Source organism: Emiliania huxleyi (genome assembly GCF_000372725.1).
Source record: "Emiliania huxleyi CCMP1516 unplaced genomic scaffold EMIHUscaffold_62, whole genome shotgun sequence".
Classification (NCBI taxonomy): Eukaryota; Haptophyta; order Isochrysidales; family Noelaerhabdaceae; genus Emiliania; species Emiliania huxleyi.
Genome location: NW_005197351.1, coordinates 209418 through 219009, shown reverse-complemented (window position 1 = coordinate 219009; position 9592 = coordinate 209418).

Here is a 9592-nt window from a genome sequence, read left to right as displayed (position 1 = left end):
CTCCCCGCCCCGCAGCCAGGCTGTTTAAGGTACGGGCAACCTGCGTCGCCACTGTCTCTGAAAGTCCTCGGAAGGCTCTAGGACAGGTTTCGGCCCAGCCCCTGTCTGATGCCGCCCCGTGCCCGGGGCCTAGTACGAGACACGTCCGAGACACTTCCGAGACACTTCCGAGACACTTCCTCGACTTGCCGCTCGCTAGGCGCTGCTCGACGACTTACCCGGCGGCGTGCGTCGCCTCGTCTTCTCGCAGGAGGCGGCGAGCGCGGCGCGCGCGCGCGGGTCCGTCTCGCGCGCCGACGTGGCAGAGGTGATCGTCCGGTCGCTGCTCGACCCGCGCGCTTGCAACGTGGCCGCGACGTTGTCCGAGTCGGAGTACTTGCCGGCCGCCGGCGGGGCGCGCGAGCAGGACATCTCCAAAATGCTCGAGGCGCTCTCGCCCGAGCAGGAGACGGTGTAGCCGGCCTCCGGCCAGCTTGCTAGCCGTGTGCAGCCGCCGGTGTTTGGCGCTAGGAGGGGCGCGCACCAGCGAGTGTCCCGGTCTCTGTCGAGGTGGGGAGGGAGTGGTCCGGGAGTACTTCGCATGTATCGTGTCGGCAGGATTGAGCGCCGGCCGCGAGCGCTTGCCAAACAAACGAGTGGCCCGTGTTCGCTCTTTTGCGTAGACGGTACACATACAGGCGCGATTTGCCGGATACGGGATAGAGCCGTATAGCGGATTTTTTGGCATTTGGCAGCTGAGTCCACTCTCCTTGCTGACGACAGACCGCTTGCACTGGAGGGCCGCTGCGCCGCTGTGCGCCGTGCGCGCTGGACACAGGAGGACACGACGAGTGGACAGGTCCGTTGACCGTCGTTACATAGGACAATGTGAAATCTCTACAACAACCAAGTCAACAACCTCTACATCATAAGCGGTGAACGAGGCACGTCGCTCTCCGACATGAGGCGCGTTGCACTTGCCTGGGCGCTGGCCTGGCCTTCTGTCTTCCCGCCCAATGGGTGGCAGAGGTGCCAGAGTCTGCTGCTGTGGCATGTCTCACGGCTGCGACTGGCCGGCGCCTCGGCGCGTCAGCTCGGCTTGGCGCAGCGATCGTGGCCAGCGCAACTCGCCTGGACTCAACCTACGCTCAGCCAGGAGCTCCCGCAGGCGCTAGCGCGAGTCATGGCGCATGCAATGCGCAGCAATGCTCGCCTCGCCTCGCGCAAGTGCGACCGTCCTCGCAGCCGACAGTCCACCGCCTGCTAAAGAAGCACTTCGACGAATGCGGCACCGCGGCAAAACGGAACGACGCGCCGCGGGGCTGGGCATCGAGCGCGCCCGAGGGGCCAATCGTGCCACGCGCGCGAGTCGCCGTTTTGGATGTAGGACTGCGAGGAGAGTTTCGCCATTCTCGCCGAGGAAGGCGAGGGCGGTCCTCGCCAGCCACGCCGCTGCGGCCGTGGGCGGGTGGGGTGCCTGCGCGCCGCGCGCCGCCGAATCGGCCGGATCGCCCAGGCCTCTCCGCCGCTGCTCGTCGCCAGAGAGCTTCTCGGCGTCAGAATGCTCGTTGTGGAGCTGCCCTGAAGCCTCGCTCTGAGTCTTCTTCTCGACCCCGCGTCCCGCCCCGGGCGTCGCGCCGTGGCGGTGCCAGCCAGCAGGTGGGCTCCGGCGCCGCCCCGCGCGCGCGCAAGCGCGGCGGCGACGCCTCCGTACCAGGACATGCTGAAGGCGCTCGTTTTCTTCTTTCTGGCGGCATGAGCGGGCAGGGGGCAGATGAGCGGCGTTAGCCTTCCTCTGGGCTACCTGGCGGTGGGCGACCTGGGCTCGCTGCGCGCCTTCCTCTCCGGTCGGCGGACGCGCGGCAGGCTCGACGCGCGGCTCGACACCAACACGCAAGACACGCTGCTGACCTGGGCCGCTCGTCACGGGCAAGCCGAGGCGGTGCGGCTGCTGCTCGAAGCCGGCGCGAGCGTGGGGGCGACGAACGGCACCGGCCGCGCCGCGCTGTTCATCGCGTGCCAGGGGGGGCAGATTGAGTGCACCCGGCTGCTGCGCGACGCTGGCGCTGACATCAATCAAGCCCTTGAGAAAGGCACCACGCCGCTGTTCATCGCGTGCCAGAACAACCGCCTCGAGTGCGCCCGGCTGCTTCTCGAGGCCAGCGCGGCGATCAACCAGGCCACGCATGATGGCACCACGCCGCTGTACATTGCATGCTGGCAGGGCCACCTCGAGATCGCCCGGCTGCTGCGCGATGCCGGCAAGAGGGCCGCGTCGAGTGCGCCCACCTTCTCCTCGAGGCCAGCGCGGCGGTCAACCAAGCCGATGAGGACGGCATCACCCCGCTGTACATCGCGTGCCAGAAGGGCCACCTCGACGTCGCCCGGCTGTTGCGCGACGCTGGCGCTTCGCTCAACCAAGCCGCGGAGGACGGCGCCACGCCGCTGTGCATGGCGTGCGAGAAGGGCCACGTCGAGATCGCCCGGCTGCTGCGCGACGCCGGCGCTTTGATCAACCAAGCCATGGATGGCGGCGCCACGCCGCTGTACATCGCGTGCCAGCAGGGCCACGTCGAGTGCGCCGAGCTGCTTCTCGAGGCCAGCGCGGCAGTCAGCCAAGCCGCGGAGGACGGCGCCACGCCGCTGCTCATCGCGTGCGAGAGGGGTCACCTCGAGATCGCCCGGCTGCTTCTCGAGGCGGGCGCTTCGGTCAGCCAAGCCCGCAACGATGGCGTCACGCCGCTGCTCATCGCGTGCCAGAACGGCCACGTCGAGATCGTCCGCCTGCTTCTCGAGGCCAACGCGGCGGTCGGCCAAGCCACGGACAATGGCGCCACGCCGCTCTCCGTTGCGTGCCAGAACAACCACCTCGAGATCGCCCGGCTGCTGCTCGAGGCCAGCGCGGCGATCAATCAGGCCAAGGAGAATGGCGCCACGCCGCTGTACATCGCGTGTCAGAACGGCCACCTCAAGTGCGCCCGGCTGCTCCTCGAGGCCGGTGCGGCGGTCGACCAAGCCAAGCAGAGCGGCGCCACGCCGCTATTGATGGCGAGCCAGAAGGGCCACCTCAAGGTCGCCGCGCTGCTCCTCGAGGCTGGCGCGGCGGTCGACCAAGCCAAGCAGAACGGCGTCACGCCGCTGTTCGCTGCGAGCCACTTCGGCCATGTCGAGATCGCCAAGCTCCTCTCCTCCTACGGCGCCTCCCGCGCCGCGGTGCCGCCCTTCGGCACGCCCGAGGAGGTGGCAAACAGCCGCGGCCACGCCGACCTCGCCGCCTGGCTGGTCGCCAGCCGCGGCTGGACGCCGCTCGCGCACCTTGAGACCCTCACCGCCGCCCGTGCCACCTCCCTCCTCCGCAGCGGCGCAAGCTTGCACGAGGGCGAGCCGACGCCGCTGCAGCGCGCTGCGGGCGGCGAGGGCGAGGCGGCGGCGCTGATCCGGCGGGCAGCGGCGCCGTGGTCGCCGGCAAGCCACTCGCTCTTCCCCGCAGCGGCGCGCGCGCGGGCGGCGCTCCTCGTCGTCTCGCTCTACGAGATCCACGAGCGGCACCATCTCGACTCGGCAGGAAACACGAACGGCATCGCGGCGCGCGACTTTGTCACGTGCGTGCTGCGCTTCGCGATCACGCGCGAGACGGAGTAGGGGAGCACTGCAGTGGCCATCTCACCTTGGAACCGCCGCGGCGGTGCCTCTCTCTTGTTGTTTAGTACTCAACTGGATCGGACTGCAGTCATGGAAATCTCTAGTCTTTCTTAGAGATTGAGAGGAGTGAGACCTGAAGATTTCAGGGCAGATCTCAGTCTCTAGTCCCGCCCTTGAGATCTCCCAAATCTTCGTCGAGACTTCAGCCACGAAATCTCAGTCTTCCCGTCGCTCGGTGTGAGTTTCTAGAGGAAGCGCGTGAGATCTCAAATGGACAAGATTCCTTTTCGCTTTGGGAGTTTGAGATTTCGATGAGGGGTGGGAGAGACTGAGACTGCAAGCAAGAGAGATTCCGTTTTCGATGCAGAATGCTGTGAACTTCCTCAACCTTCCAACGCCTTTATCTCGCATCGTTCGAAAAACATCACTTGCGGGACCACCGAAATCTACTCGGGCAGCGTGACTCGAGATTTGAGATTGAGACTGAAAGAGGCACGCTCGGCTTGCAATGCTTTGCGCCGCCGACACCGTCCATCTCGCCGCCGGCCTGAGGCGGTTCTCCACGAAGCTGCGGCCGCTCGAGAGTGAGGACGAGATCGTCGCGCTTCTCCTCGGCATGGCTCGCTACCCAGTCGACACACCCGACCGCGCAGAGCTCATCGCTGCCGACATGCAAACAAAGCACGCGTCCACGACCATCAACGTCCTCGTCAGCAGCATCGAGAGCGAGGCGGGCATCAGCGCTCTCGTGGATCTTCTCGACCGCAAGCGCTTCCATGAGCAGGAGAAATCCACGCCGCTCCACCTGGTCCCGCAGATTGAGTTCTGCGCCGTCTGCGCTTTGCAAGGGCAGAAGGTGTGCCTTGTGGTCAGCGACGAGCCCGTCCATCCGACCGTTGTCTGCACGCACGGGCGCTTTGGCGGGCTCCTCTACTGCAAGCGCTGCCCAACTTGCCGCGCCAAGCACAACCTCTCATATGCCGAGGAGTCTCGGCTGGCTCAGGGCAAGCAGGTGCCGTATGACGGCGCGATGGATCAGACTCGCAAGTACGTCCAGCTGTCGCGAGACATCATCTTTGAGGGCGAGATGCTGTGGCGCCTCGACACGCAGATGCTCCACTCGCACACCGGCTTTGAGCCGTACGCCAAGGAGTGGACGACCTTTGCCGACGAGCCGCCGCAGCTGGTCGAGCCTTTGCGGATAGCGCTGTCCCACGCCTGGCTCGCGTGGACGCTCCTCCGCTGGCGCGACGAGCTCCAACTACCCAAGGAGCCGCTGAGCTTTGCGTCGCCCACCCACCTCGACGAGACCTTGCTAGACTACACCATGCGTCGCGACCCAAAGACCGGCCGCTTCGACGCTGACTCGCTCATCGTTGCTTCGCTTCACCGACAAGTGGGGAAGGGAGCACGAGCTCGTCTGCCTCGAGCCCAAGGACGGCGGTCGAACCTGCTTGTGCTACATCATTGACGGACACATGAAATGCCGGAGGCTGATCTGCGAGAACAGGCGATTCGAGCCGTGAATCAGGGAAGTGTCGCGGACTCGTCTCAACATGTTGCATTGTAAAAAGTTTCGGGACACAAACGGACAAATGCCATACGTTGCTGCCGGCCGCTACTGTTGCACTGTTGCACACTGGGATGGGGTCGGATTCCGCATGCACGGGACCCCTCGATCGTCTCGCTAACTCTCATTCATTCTTCATTCCTGTTGGCTAGTTCCATTTCACTGTGGCACAGCTCGCGTTACAAACCTTGATTTTGACCATTTACAACTGAAGTCTTCTGGGGAGCATTTTTCCTAAAGGGTCATGGGGGTGGAGTTCGCCGTCGAGAGGACAGGGACGTGTCCAGCGATCGCCGCCACGATCCCATCGCCGATTCGAGGTGGCTTGCTGCCTCTGTGCTCGCGATGCACAGGTTGCTCCTCTACGCTCTCGCTGCCATGAACGGCGGTCCCTGTTCGTCCGACCAAGTGGTGCAAGAGGACTACATTTCCCCTCTTCCCGATGCACTGCGTCGCAGCCTCATGGCCGTCCACGCATCCGGCCGATCAAAGCACAGCGCCGTCCCGTGGCGTCCGGAGATGGATGCCTTCGTGCTGCTGCGCCACGTCCGAGACGGCATCTCGTTGCCAAAGGTGGCAGAGCAGTGGCCGTTTGAATCCGCCACCAAACGAAGCAAGGATGCAATTAAGTGGCGATGGAAAAAGGTTCTCAAAAGACTCGACGCTCTCGACGACCTCCGACTGATCTGTGGATCCTGCGACGAGCGCGAGGAGGCGGAGACGCAGCTGAACACCGAGGCAAGCCTGCAGCCGTGGGTCGAGGACGCTCTCGTGAAGCTGCACGCGCGAAAAAACGTGTCGATGAACTCAAACTACACTCCGTGGACGATCGAGGAGGACCGCCTCCTGTTGCACTCGTACCAGAGCGGCGCGAAGATCACCGACATTCGCGTGAGCAGCCGATCCGCCGAAGCAATCAAGCTCCAGCTACGCCGACTTCGGAACGTCACGCCACTGGTACGCGACGCGCACCACAAAAGCCGCTGCGACCCGGAGGCGCCGTTTCAGTACCTGCAGCACGACATCTGGACGCCGATCGACTCGACCCTCGCTCTACCGCCGTGCGCGCAGATCGACTGGATTCGCGGCGTTGCAAAGGTGCCTCCCTTACCCTGTTCGCCTGCACGCGCGCGTGATCATTCGGCTATCTCCAACGACTAGTGAATCCATACCCTCCGACACCCGCATCTCCTCCGTCATTCATCACCCAATGATAATCATATCGGACCCCACCGTCCCCGAGATTTCTTCAACTTACGACACTGACCTCGCGACCGACGGCAGCGCCGAGCTAGACCCAGACGGCCTCCAAACACCCTCCTCCGCTACTGACACTATCTCTCTCCTCGCCATCCCGCCCCACCTCACTCAAACGCTGCGCTGCGCTGACAGGCCTGAGCCTACACGCCTACAAACCACGCGCACACGTATCGCAGTCCCGTTATCAGCACTAAATCACTGTCGTTATCGTAGGAACGTAGCGGCAACCCACACCTCCACTTCCGCCGATCTCTCTCGCGTACTTCCTCCATGCCTTCACCATCGCTCATCCCGACACTTCTCTCCACCGGCCACCCTCCCCATCGCCATCGCCCTTGCCGCCGCCCTCTCCGCCCCTTCCAACACCGACGTCACGATCTCCGCCATCCCAGAGACTCCTCTTGCGAGCCCGCCACCATCGTCACCGCTGCCCTCGCCACTGACGCCCTCGCCATTACCGTCGCACACCCACCTTCTTCGCCGCCGCCGACATTTCCGCCTGCCTCGTCGCTCACCACAACATACAGCTTCACAGCGCCGACGCCTTCGTGTCCGAGCACCCGCACGCACCATGACACGCATACCCGCTCGTCGACACTCGGAGACCGTAGCTATCGCTGACAGTCAAACATCGAGCCACACGTACGCCTCTGCTGCGCTCTCGCACCAGCTCCAATCCAGCACACTCACGTTCCCCGCCACTCTCACCGACAAACCCTATGCCTCGGACAGTGTCTCGATCCACCACGCGCAATCTTAATCTACTCACTCGTCTCGTCACGATCACATCATAGGCACCGCAGACGTGGGAGCTTCAGCTCGACGCGACGCGATTCTGCTTCTTCGACGACCATCGAGAGACAGCGGTCACACTCGATGCGTCTGATCGTTTCCGACTGGAAGACGTGTGTTCGACTATGACCGTCGGCAAGCTCACGGAGCACGTCGCACGATGGCTCCGGACAGCAGCTCCGCCTGGTGCAGCGGAGATAGCGAACTCCAAGACCGTGCGTCTTGCCGTGCTCAGAGACTCCATGCCTGCGTGCAGCCACCTTCAGGATTTCGCGGTGTCCGAGAGCGTGCGCTACAGGTGCCGCGATGGCGTACCTCGAAACGCAACCATCGTAGCCAAGCACCGACCGTGGGACAACTTGCCATACTACACGATCCGCATCGACGACTACAGCACGACCGTTTCCAAGTCAACTCTTTCCATGCATCGCCCTCGCCCGCCACTGCCGGCCAACTCGACGATATGTCGCGACGAGCCAGCTGCTGCTGATGCGGCGACGGACGATGGAGTGCCAAGCACACCGCAAGTCGTGCAGCTGAACAAAGGTGACAATGTATGGTTCGTTTCCACCGCGACGGCGGCCCCTCGTCGAGCCCGAATCGACAACGTAGATGACATCAATTCGACGTGCATCATTACCATCGAAGGCGACGAGCGAAACGTATCAGCTCTCAACCTGGCACCGCCAGAGGAGCAGTCTGATGCGACAAATACGACGCCTGGCCCCTCGTGGACCGGCGCGGAGATCGAGCAGCTGCTCGACAACTCCGAGCAGACAGTCGGCGAGCTCGACCTGTACAACCGCTCACCGCGTCTCATCGTCGTCTCGAGTGACGTCGACCAGTACTGGGAGCGATGGTCAGCCATGCCCCCCGTGTCATGCCCACACACCCGCATCTGGTATACTCAGTGTGTGCACAACTCGTAGGCGTCAGGTCAAAGATCCGGCGCACAACCCTCGAGCGCGAGCCCCCGAGCACTTGCAACTCGTCAACAACCTGATCTCGTCAAATCACTCGGAGCACGCCGACGAGACGCATCTGAAGTCTTCCACCGCGCAGTCCGCAAGAGTGAAGAGACACGCAGGTCGCAGCTCGCACGCAGGGACAGGACTCAGGAGCGGCACCGCCGGATCCATGGCGCCTGTGCGCTGCTTTTCTCTCAAATCTCTGGGTAGCACTGTAGACCCGAGTGGAGTCTTTCAAATCTTTAAGCTCTCAATCTCTAAAAAAGACTAGAGATTTCCATTACCCCTTGCTTTAGTAGACCGGAGGGCTACGAAGCCTTCTGACCTGCAAAGTGAAAGTGCGATACACATACGATATGTAAGCGCGGTCTTTTTATATCAGGACATACACAATGGTGTACGAGTGTAGTAGGACCCCGCCGTACGGGGTGTGGACCGTGAGTTGACCAGGGGTTGTGCGCCGGGCCCTCCTGCTCGGCTCCAGCCAGTAGACAAGTCTTGTCACTAACAGAGTAGAAGGATCTGACCTCGGGGCCGATGTGACCAAGCGCTGGTAGCGTGGTTTTACCTCACACCCATGGTCTCACAGTGTGCCGGCAGTCGCCGAGCAGTGTCGCTCACACAAGCCGCAGCACAAGTGACTGAGGGCCAGTGAGGGCGAGCCCATCGCTGTCACAGCTGTGGTAGCCGCACAGTAGGCTGTGTCAACTGTGCAGAGCGTGTGAGCAGCCGAGGAGCTGCTCTCCAGGCTTCTGACGCAAAGAGCTGCATGCCATCGAAGGCGCTGTCGAGGTTCGCCGAGCGCGGCGCAGGTTGGAGGACACCGTCACCGACACGAGCGCGTTGGACTTTTCACTCCGGACAAAGACGGCGACACGCACACGAGCTGCGGCCGTGTCGCCGTCATAGCGGCGAGGCGCGGGACCGTCTGTGGAGAAGTGGGTCGCGTCCTCCGATTTCCTCAACTCACGGTCCGCTCCCTCTACAGGTACGGCTCTAGCCTCTACCGTAGAGAGCGTATACGGTTTGAGAGAGACAGAGGAGAGCCCCCGCCAGCAGCAGCGCGGGCCCGAAAAGTCGAACGCGACCCCCCCCCCCCCCCAAAAAAAACTGTGCTCTTCAATTACCGGTGTATGATACGCATGCTTGTGTCGTGCAGTGTGACCACGGTCAGAGTGGAGAGTGCACGCAGCGTCCCGAATCCAAAGGGGGGGGGGGGGGGGGAAAAACCCCCCCCCCGGTTTAAAACCCAGTTCCGGGGAGGTTTGGGTCACCCCGGGGGCCAAAGGCGGGGGGGGGCCCAAGCCTCCAAAAAAACCCGCGGGATGGGCCCCCCCCCCAGGGGCCCCCCAAAGGTTTTCCTTTTAACTTTGCCCCTCCA